This window comes from Pristiophorus japonicus, chromosome 5, assembly GCF_044704955.1.
Source record: "Pristiophorus japonicus isolate sPriJap1 chromosome 5, sPriJap1.hap1, whole genome shotgun sequence".
Taxonomy (NCBI): domain Eukaryota; kingdom Metazoa; phylum Chordata; class Chondrichthyes; family Pristiophoridae; genus Pristiophorus; species Pristiophorus japonicus.
In genome coordinates, this window is record NC_091981.1 from 239,496,402 (window position 1) to 239,507,549 (window position 11,148).

The window sequence follows — 11,148 nt, forward strand, 5'->3', positions numbered from 1 at the left end:
TAATTTAACCCTTTAAGCCCAAGTAACATTCTGATGAATCCATGCTGTACCATTCCAAGGTCAATATATCTTTCCTAAGGTTCAGTGCCCAAAACTGAATACAGCACTCCAGATGGGGTCTGATTAAGTCTCCCCATAACTGAAACATAACTTTCTCCCCTTTGTATCCCAGCCCCCTTGAGATGAAGGCTAAGATTCCATTATCCCTTTTAATTATTTTGTATCTGTGCATTAGCTTATAGTGAATTGTGTACATGGACACCTAAATCACTTTACTTCTCCACAATTCCTAGGGCGAGAACTTCATTATAGCCCAGGAATGGGCGGTATCACGAGAAAAGTTTGAGAATTAGTGCCAGGTGCTAATGCTTTAGACTGCATGCAAAATTAATTCTCACTGCTCAAAGAAATGATTGGAGTGCTGAATCAAGTCTTAAAGGCCTAGCTCATTGGCGTTACACTTAAAGGATGGACCAATATCGGGTGCAGTCTAATCACAACTCATCATTGGCACAGGCTTTTCCCAGTACTTAAAGAGGAGGTTCATTAATACTACAATATCTCATTCTCAGCATTGCTGCAAGGGGAGCGCGAGCGCGAGCGCGAGCGCGAGCGCGAGCACCTGTACCAGACTTCATACACTGCCCAAAGCACCACACCCCCAGAGCTCACACCAACAATCTCGACCTACCAACACTTACACCCACATCTCACACCTTGCACACAATGACAGCTATTCAACTATGGAAGGAACAAAGGTCATTAGTTATTCGAATGAATGTGATGTTTATGCTTAAATGTATTAATGGAGTTTTCAATATTTTGTGGTCTCTCTCATTTTACCTTTGCTCCCAGGAAGATGCTGTGATATGGCATGACACAGGGATGGTATGATGGGCATGTGGTGAGCAAAATGGATCTGGGGTTTAAACCATCCTGGTGTGAGGCTGGAGGTCTGTTTGGAGGAGGTGGCAGAGTTCTGTGACCACCACCTTGGTGATGCGGAGTCATGTAATACACTGCTCCTCGCTTAATTGAAGATAGGAGAGGTGTTGTCAGAATACCCTCGGAGAGTAAGGCCTCATGGTGAGAGCCCTGATGTCCCTCCTCATCCCTCTGTGCACATGTTCCCATATTTCTCGCTGCCTACGCTCCCTTCACCATAGATGCTGGAGGGAAAGGTGGCATGTTAATACCGCCCCCATTAATGTTGCCAAGTGTAGCAGTTTCAATCTTGTAGTATAAATGTAGCTACTTTGTAGTTGACAAAAGACTGCTGATATAAAGGAATCTTAAAATGTCTCACAGGAACTGCTCTAGTGGATGAAACTGACAACAAACTATTGAAACTAACCTGCCCTGACAGCTGGGAGTGATTAATACTGATGCCTTGAAACAACGTCACTGAAATCAGCTTCCTGGAGCTGCACTCGAGCTCTCCCTATCGCTGTCTGGTCGAGGCGCTAAGGTAAGTGGCGACAATGAATTTTTCAGATTGGGCGGCCAGTGAGTGTTGCATGCTCACTGATTCCACGATCTGCCTGGCAGTGAAGTCCCCGGTGGTACTGTGTACCGGCGGTGCAAAGAGGGGGGGGCGGTGGTGGTGTTGCTGGACTTGGCTCACCCCCTCTACTGCATCAGCGACCCATTATTGCCATCTTCTGGCACTAATGGGAGGCGTTAAGGTACTGAATTTTTTTCCCCCATATCTCTCACCATTAAGAAAATATTTTGTTTTGTCTTTATTGGATCCAAAGTTGGTGACCTCACACTTCCCCACATTGATCTCCATCTGCCTACTCACTTAGTCTATGTACGTATGTATGTATGTATGTATCCCTAGTGACCACTGGTCACATCCCACTAATTCCCTTTATCCCTACTCTGTCTCTTACCTACCAACCCATGTCACAAGGTTACCTCCCATTCCATGCACTTTGATTTTTGCTAATAATCTCATGTGGCTCCTTATCAAATGTCTTTTTGTAAGTCCATATAGAAACATAGAAAATAGGTGCAGGAGTAGGCCATTCAGCCCTTCTAGCCTGCACCGCCATTCAATGAGTTCATGGCTGAACATTCAACTTCAGTACCCCATTCCTGCTTTCTCGCCATACCCCTTGATCCCCCTAGTAGTAAGGACTACATCTAACTCCTTTTTGAATATATTTAGTGAATTGGCCTCAACAACTTTCTGTGGTAGAAAATTCCACAGGTTCACCACTCTCTGGGTGAAGAAGTTCCTCCGCATCTCGGTCCTAAATGGCTTACCCCTTATCCTTAGACTGTGACCTCTGGTTCTGGACTTCCCCAACATTGGGAACATTCTTCCTGCATCTAACCTGTCTAACCCCGTCAGAATTTTAAATGTTTCTATGAGGTCCCCTCTCATTCTTCTGAACTCCAGTGAATACAAGCCCAGTTGATCCAGTCTTTCTTGATAGGTCAGTCCCGCCATCCCGGGAATCAGTCTGGTGAACCTTCGCTGCACTCCCTCAATAGCAAGAATGTCCTTCCTCAGGTTAGGAGACCAAAACTGTACACAATACTCCAGGTGTGGCCTCACCAATGCCCTGTACAACTGTAGCAACACCTCCCTGCCCCTGTACTCAAATCCCCTTGCTATGAAGGCCAACATGCCATTTGCTTTCTTAACCGCCTGCTGCACCTGCATGCCAACCTTCAATGACTGATGTACCATGACACCCTGGTCTCGTTGCACCTCCCCTTTTCCTAATCTGTCATCATTCAGATAATAGTCTGTCTCTCTGTTTTTACCACCAAAGTGGATAACCTCACATTTATCCACATTATACTTCATCTGCCATGCATTTGCCCACTCACCTAACCTATCCAAGTCGCTCTGCAGCCTCACAGCATCCTCCTCGCAGCTCACACTGCCACCCAACTTAGTGTCATCCGCAAATTTGGAGATACTACATTTAATCCCCTCATCTAAATCATTAATGTACAGTGTAAACAGCTGGGGCCCCAGCACAGAACCTTGCGGTACCCCACTAGTCACTGCCTGCCATTCTGAAAAGTACCCATTTACTCCTACTCTTTGCTTCCTGTCTGACAACCAGTTCTCAATCCATGTCAGTACACTACCCCCAATCCCATGTGCTCTAACTTTGCACATCAATCTCTTGTGTGGGACCTTGTCGAACGCCTTCTGAAAGTCCAAATATACCAGATCAACTGGTTCTCCCTTGTCCACTCTACTGGAAACATCCTCAAAAAATTCCAGAAGATTTGTCAAGCATGATTTCCCTTTCACAAATCCATGCTGACTTGGACCTATCATGTCACCTCTTTCCAAATGCACTTCTATGACATCATTAATAATTGATTCCATCATTTTACCCACAACCGATGTCAGGCTGACCGGTCTATAATTCCCTGTTTTCTCTCTCCCTCCTTTTTTAAAAAGTGGGGTTACATTGGCTACCCTCCACTCCATAGGAACTGATCCAGAGTCAATGGAATGTTGGAAAATGACTGTCAACGCATCCACTATTTCCAAGGCCACCTCCTTAAGTACTCTGGGATGCAGTCCATCAGGCCCTGGGGATTTATCGGCCTTCAATCCCATCAATTTCCCCAACACAATTTCCCGGCTAATGAGGATTTCCCTCAGTTCCTCCTCCTTACTAGACCCCCCGACCCCTTTTATAACCGGAAGGTTGTTCGTGTCCTCCTTCGTGAATACCGAACCAAAGTACTTGTTCAATTGGTCCGCCATTTCTTTGTTCCCCGTTATGACTTCCCCTGATTCTGACTGCAGGGGACCTACGTTTGTCTTTACTAACCTTTTTCTCTTTACATATCTATAGAAACTTTTGCAATCCGTCTTAATGTTCCCTGCAAGCTTCTTCTCATACTCCATTTTCCCTGCCCTAATAAACCCTTTGTCCTCCTCTGCTGAGTTCTAAATTTCTCCCAGTCCCCAGGTTCGCTGCTATTTCTGGCCAATTTGTATGCCACTTCCTTGGCTTTAATACTATCCCTGATTTCCCTTGATAGCCACGGTTGAGCCACCTTCCCTTTTTTATTTTTATGCCAGACAGGAATGTACAATTGTTGTAGTTCATCCATGCGGTCTCTAAATGTCTGCCATTGCCCATCCACAGTCAACCCCTTAAGTATCATTCACCAATTCATCCCAGCCAATTCACGCCTCATACCTTCAAAGTTAGCCTTCTTTAAGTTCTGGACCATGGTCTCTGAATTAATTGTTTCATTCTCCATCCCAATGCAGAATTCCACCATATTATGGTCACTCTTCCCCAAGGGGCCTCGCACAACGAGATTGCTAATTAATCCTCTCTCATTACATAACACCCAGTCTAAGATGGCCTCCCCCCTAGTTGGTTCCTCGACATATTGGTCTAAAAAACCATCCCTTATGCACTCCAGGAAATCCTCCTCCACCGTATTGCTTCCAGTTTGGTTAGCCCAATCTATGTGCATATTAAAGTCACCCAATATAACTGCTGCACCTTTATTGCACGCACCCCTAATTTCATGTTTGATGCCCTCCCCAACATCACTACTACTGTTTGGAGGTCTGTACACAACTCCCACTAACGTTTTTTGCCCTTTGGTGTTCTGCAGCTCTACCCATATAGATTCCACATCATCCAAGCTAATGTCCTTCCTAACTATTGCCTTAATCTCCTCCTTAACCAGCAATATATAGACAACATTCTTCGATATTTCTATATCCACCTCAAAAAATTGAACTAGATTAGTCCGACATTATCTACCCTTCACAAATCTATGCCAGCTCGCTCTGATCTGTTCATACATGTCCAAATTCGTAGTCATTCTTTCTCTGATGATAGATTCCAGTAATTTCTCTCCGACTGGTGTTATACTGGCAGGCCAGTCGGTACCACATTTCTCATTCCACCTCTTCTTAAATAATGGAGTGACATTTGCAATTTCCCAAACTAAAGGCACAATTCCTGAGCCTAGCGATCTTTGGAAAATAATGAGTAATGCATATAGAATTTCACGTATTTCTTTTAATACTCTGGGGTGGAAATCATCTGTTCCTGGAGATTCGTATCTTAATCCATTATTTTCTCCATGACTATTTGTAATTAATATAAATCCACTAAGTTCCTCCTATTCACTTATTTATAGGCTCCCTTGTACCTCTAGTATTTTGTCTTCTTCCACTGTGAAATTGAATACAAAGTACTCATTTAACAAGTCTGCCATTTCATTATTCTGAATTATGGTCTTGCCTACATCTGTACTTAGTGTGCCTGCATTCCCATTTACCACTTCGTTTCTCAATATATTTATAACAACTTGAGCTGTTAGCTTTGATTTCTTTTCAAGATTTTTTTCCAATATTCTCTATTTGCAGTTCTTTTTCTTAGTATTCCTTTTGCTCTTTTTTATCAGTGTAACTATTTGTACTGCACTTTTTTTGACAGACATATCTCTGTCCAGCTCCGCCCCCCCCCCCCTCCCGGCCCCGAATCATTCCCTCCATGTGGTGCCGACAGGCAGGACCTGAGGCCCGAGACTCCGCTGAAGCTCCGACTCTCTTCGCCTGCTCAGGCCCCGGCCCCTACTCTCTTCACCCGCTCAGGCCCTGGCAGCCGGGGTGCCATGTTAGTTTGTGGCTTTGTATGAGTGAGCTGGAGGAACATTCTTTCGCACTGATGTAAGTTGCTGCTCTGTAATTGTGTACCTGAGGCACCACAGCTAATCAGACAAAAAGTTTGGGGCTGAAAGGGGGGTGGAAGGGGGAGACTGGGAGAGGGGGAGGGAGGGAGGGAGAGACTGGGGGAGGGAGGGGGGGAGAGAGGGACTGGGGAAAGGAGGGAGACTGGGGGGGAGAGGGACTAGGGAGGGATAGAGGGAGAGACTGGGCAAGAAGGACTGGGGGAGAGAGGGAGAGGGAGAGACTGGAGGTGGGGGAGAGGTACTGGGGGAAGGAGATATTTGGGGGGGATGGAGGGAGAGACTGGGGGAGAGAGGGAGAGACTGGGGGAGAGGGACTGAGGGAGAGACTGGGTGAGAGGGACTGGGGGACTGGGGGAGTGAGAGGGACTGGGGGAGTGAGAGGGACTGGGGGAAGGGACTGGGCGAGGGAGGGGGAGACTGGGTGAGGGAAGGGGAGACTGGGGAGAGGGACTGGAGGAGGGAGAGAGAGGGAGTGACTGGGGGAGGGTGGGAGAGAGGGAGATTGGGGTTGAGGGACTGGAGGAGGGAGAGGGACTGGGGGAGAGAGAGGGTGAGGGAGAGACTGGGGGAGAGAAGGAGAGACTGGGGTAGAGGGACTGGGGAAAGGAGAGAAAGAGAGGGAGGGACTGGGGAGGGAGAGACTGGGGGAGAGGGACTGGGAACTGGGGGGGGAGAGGAAATGGGGGAGGGAGGGAGGGGGGGGACTGGAGGAGGGAGAGAGAGGGAGTGACTGGGGGAGGGTGGGAGAGAGGGAGATTGGGGTTGAGGGACTGGAGGAGGGAGAGGGACTGGGGGAGAGAGAGGGTGAGGGAGAGACTGGGGGAGAGAAGGAGAGACTGGGGTAGAGGGACTGGGGAAAGGAGAGAGAGAGGGAGGGACTGGGGAGGGAGAGACTGGGGGAGAGGGACTGGGAATTGGGGGGGGGAGAGGAAATGGGGGAGGGAGAGAGGGAGGGGGGGACTGGGAGAGGAAGAGACTGGGAGTGGAAGAGACGGAGAGGGAGGGAGTGAAAGGGAAAGACTGGGAGAGAGGGACTGAGGGAGGGACTGGGGGAGGGAAGGAGAGAGAAAGACTGGGGGAGAGGGAGAGAGACTGGGGGAGGTAGGAAGAGAGGCGGAGAGGTGGAGAGGGGGGAGGGAGAGGGAGGGAGAGACTGAGGGGACAGAAATGGGTGGGGGGGGGGAGAGATACAGGTGGGTGGTGGGGAGGATTGGAGGGGAGAGAGGGAACTTGGGGAAGATGGATCATGTTCTTCCAACCCCCTACAAGGGATATCATTGGAGTGGATGATATCCAGAAGTCATGACACTGTTTCACTTCATAGCCAATAAATTTGCTAACAATTCGTACACAATGCCCCATCTATGGTGGGGAGTGGAAGGAGGGGACTGAAAGGATGCACTTGCACTGGGGTAAGGTACTTTGACTAGGGGAGTGATGCACTTACACTGGGGTAAGTCAGTTTGGCTGGGGAAGGGATGCATTTGTGCTGGGATAAGGCACTTCGACTGGGGGAGTGATGCACTTATACTGGGGTAAGGCAGGTCGGCTGGGACTGATATGCATGTGCTGGGGTAAGGCACTTCGACTGGGGGAGGGATGCACTTACACTGGGGTAAGGCATTTCGGCTGGGGGAGAAATGTGCTTGGACTGGGGTAAGGCATTTTGGCTGGGCCTTGTTGTCTTCTGGGAAGCTCTGTTCTCTGTCGCTTCAAGAAGTCAAAGTGGATCGAGTTACAATTTGCAAAGTCAGTGAGACCTTGGGATGGGCAGTTCCAGTTACACATTCCAGTGAAACTTCAGGGTGTGGCTTATCCTCCAAAGGGACCAATCATAGATAAAGGGTGGAGTGCGGTGTCCATTTTTGCAGTACAAATAAGTGCATCCATTTTTTATAGCTCTCCCATTCCAATGGATAGCCATTAATTATCAGGATGAGGTAGCCATGACCTACGTTACAAAAGAGACAAGGGGGATATGGTGGTGGTGAAGAAAGAGGACTGGAAAAATACCTAAAACCTATACCATGTAATGCTCAATTACTGAAGACTAGTTAATCAGCTATTACATGCACTAGATTTATTTTTGCACTTGTAAATTCTTTATTGGTAATATTATCTGTCAATTTTTATTAAGCAATGCACATACCAACAATGACAGAGCCTGCTGTTTCCAAACTAGAGCAGAAAATAAAATATATAACACTAATCAACTATAGGCTACACAGTATTTTGTTCAAATGATAAAATGATTGCATCAAACGTATTTTGTTTAGCTTTCTGGTTAATTGTTTTTTTTCTTATTAAGGTGAAGAATGACAGTCTAGGGGTATGGGACCATTTCCTACACTTTTTTCACACAGTATCATTCTGGTTATCCTTGGCTCTGTTTCAAGTTTCTTAATTGCTCCATTTGAAAATATATTTTTACAAAAATATATAAGTCTTTCTATGAAGTAGTGGAGTACCAAGGGTCTAGTGAGAATGAGGAAATGAAAGAAATTAGTATTAGTAAAAATTAGTACTGGAGAAATTAATGGGACTGAAGGCCGATAAATCACCTGGACTTGATGGCCTACATCCTAGGGTTTGAAAGAGGTGGCTATAGAGATAGTGGTTGCATTGGTTGTCATCTTCCAAAATTCCATAGATTCTAGAATAGTTCCTGCCGATTTGGAAGGTAGCTAATGTAACCCCGCTATTGAAGAAAGGAGGGAGAGAGAAAACGGGGAACTACAGGCCAGTTAGCCTGATATCAGTAGTAGGGAAAATGCTAGAATCTATTATTAAGGATGTGGTAACAGGGCACTTCGAAAATAATATGATTGGGCAGAGACAACATGGATTTATGAAAGGGAAATCATGTTTGAAAAATCTGTTAGAGTTTTTTGAGGTTGTAACAAGTAGAATAGATAAGTAGATGTGGTGTATTTGGATTTTCAGAAGGCATTCGATAAGGTGACACACAAGAGATCATTGAATAAAATTAGGGCTCATGGAATTGGGGTTGATATACTAGCATGGGTTGAGGATTGGTTAACGGACAGAAAACAGAGAGTAGGAATAAATGGCTCATTTTCCAGTTGGCGGGCTATAACTATTGGGGTGCCACAAGGATCGGTATTTGGGCCCTGGTTATTCACAATCTATATCAATGATTTAGATGAGAGACCAAATATAATATGTCCAAATTTGCTGCTGATATAAAGCTAGGTGGGAATGTAAGTTGTGAGGAGGATGCAAAGAGACTTCAAGGGGATATAGACTGGCTAATTGAATGGGCAAGAATATGGCAAATGGAATATAATGTGAAAAAATGTGAGATTATCCACTTTGGTAGGAAAAATAGAGAAGCAAAGTATTTTTTAAATGATGAGAGATTGAGAAATGTTACTATTCAGAGGGACCACAAATCACTGAAAGTTGACACGCAAGTACAGCAAGCAATTAAGAAAGAACATAGTATGTTGGCCTTTATTACAAGAGGATTTGAGCACAAGAGTAAATATGTCTTACTGCAATTATATAGGGCCCTGATGAGATTACACCTGCAGTATTGTATGCTGTTTTGGTCTCCTTACCTAAGAATGTATATACTTGCCATAGAGGGAGTGCAACAAATGTTCACCAGATTGATTCCTGGGATAGGGAGATTGTCCTATGAGGAGAGATTGAGTAGACTAGGCCTATATTCTCTAGAGTTTAGAAGAATGAGAGGTGATCTCATTGAAACATACAAAATTCTTACAGGGCTTGACAGGATAGATGCAGAGAGGTTGTGTCCTCTGGCTGGGGAGTCTGGAACCGGGGGTCACAGTCTCAAAATAAGGGGTTGGCTATTTAGGACTGAGATGAGGAGAAACTTCTTCACTCAGAGGTTTGTGAATCTTTGGAATTCTCTACCCCAGAGAGCTGTAGAGGCTCAGTGAGTATATTCACGACTGAGATCGATAGATTTTTGGATATTAAGGGAATCAAGGGATATGGGGATAGTGCAGGAAATTGGAGTTGACGTAGATCAGCCATGATCTTTTTGAATGTCTGAGCCGGCTCGAGCAGGATCGAGGGGCCAAATGACCTACTCCTGCTCCAAATTCTTATGTTCATATGTTCTTAAATGGCTACTTCAATCAAGGGGGAAGCCAAAGGAGGTATATTTATTCATTTTTTAAAGTTTTGAATCATTTATTTATTTTGATACTTTCTTTTCTTTTAAAAAGAGGCCCAAGATGTTAAGAAGCAGCTCCAATATTCGGTAGCATGAGCTGGTATGGTATAGCTTGGTGCCACGATACACACAGGGAGTATATGTAATTAACTTTTAATTTACTTTTAAACTTTTAATCAACTTGAGAAACTTTTTAAATAATTTGGGAAAATTTTTAAACTTTTAAACAACTTGGAGAATTTTTCTTTTGAAACCGCCGGAGAAACTTTTAAAAAACTTTGGAAAACTTTGGAAGAAACTTTTAAAACATTCCTCGGAACTCCAGCAGACAAATGACCTTCCAAAGCCTGCCCCCAACCAAGCCTCAGGCCACCTACCATCAAGGGCGCTAATCAGCGCCGAGCTTGCGGCCAACATCTCGCTGTAGGCAACTAGTCTCATATAACAGTGCCAGGTCTCCAGTCATCTAGGACCCCCTTGCCACTGGACCAAGACCTAGCTCTGTCAAGCCTGTGTGGTTGCCATGTGCAGCAGCCATTCCACGTTAAAAGAGCTCACGCACAGGCATCTTCCACTTCATTAACATGAAGTTCAGAACCTGGAACATCAGGTCCCTCATGGACAACTCCAACAGCGACAGGCCAGAACGCCACACCACCATAGTCGCCCGGGAACTTGGACGCTTTGACATCGATATTGCCGCCCTAAGCGAGACCCGGCGGGCAGGGGAAGGCCAGCTGAAGGAACAAGGTGGAGATTACACCTTTTTCTGGAACAGAAAACCAGAGGAAGAACGCTACCTTCAGAGTCGACTTCGCCATCAAAAATGAGTTGGTCAACCGCCTCAAAGACTCCCCCTGCAGGGTTAACGAACGCCTCATGACTATCCGACTCACCCTATCCCGGAACCAATGCGCCACAGTCATCAGTGCGTACGCCCCAACACTCGATGCAATGGATGAGACCAAAGAGGGTTTTATTCCAACCTTGAAACATCCCTGTCCCGCGTCCCCGCAGGCGACAAATTGATCCTCCTAGGTGACTTCAACGCCAGGGTCGGCAAAGACACAGCTCTCTGGGGAGGCGTGATTGGCAGAGAGGGGGTAGGGAAACCCAACTCCAGCGGTACCCTACTCCTGACAAAATGTCTAGAACATGAACTCCTCATCACCCTGTTCCGCCAGAGGGACAAATACAAGGCATCGTGGCAACACTGACACCTGCTCAACTATGTCATCATCGGAGCTAGGGATCGCAAGGATGTGCGCACCACC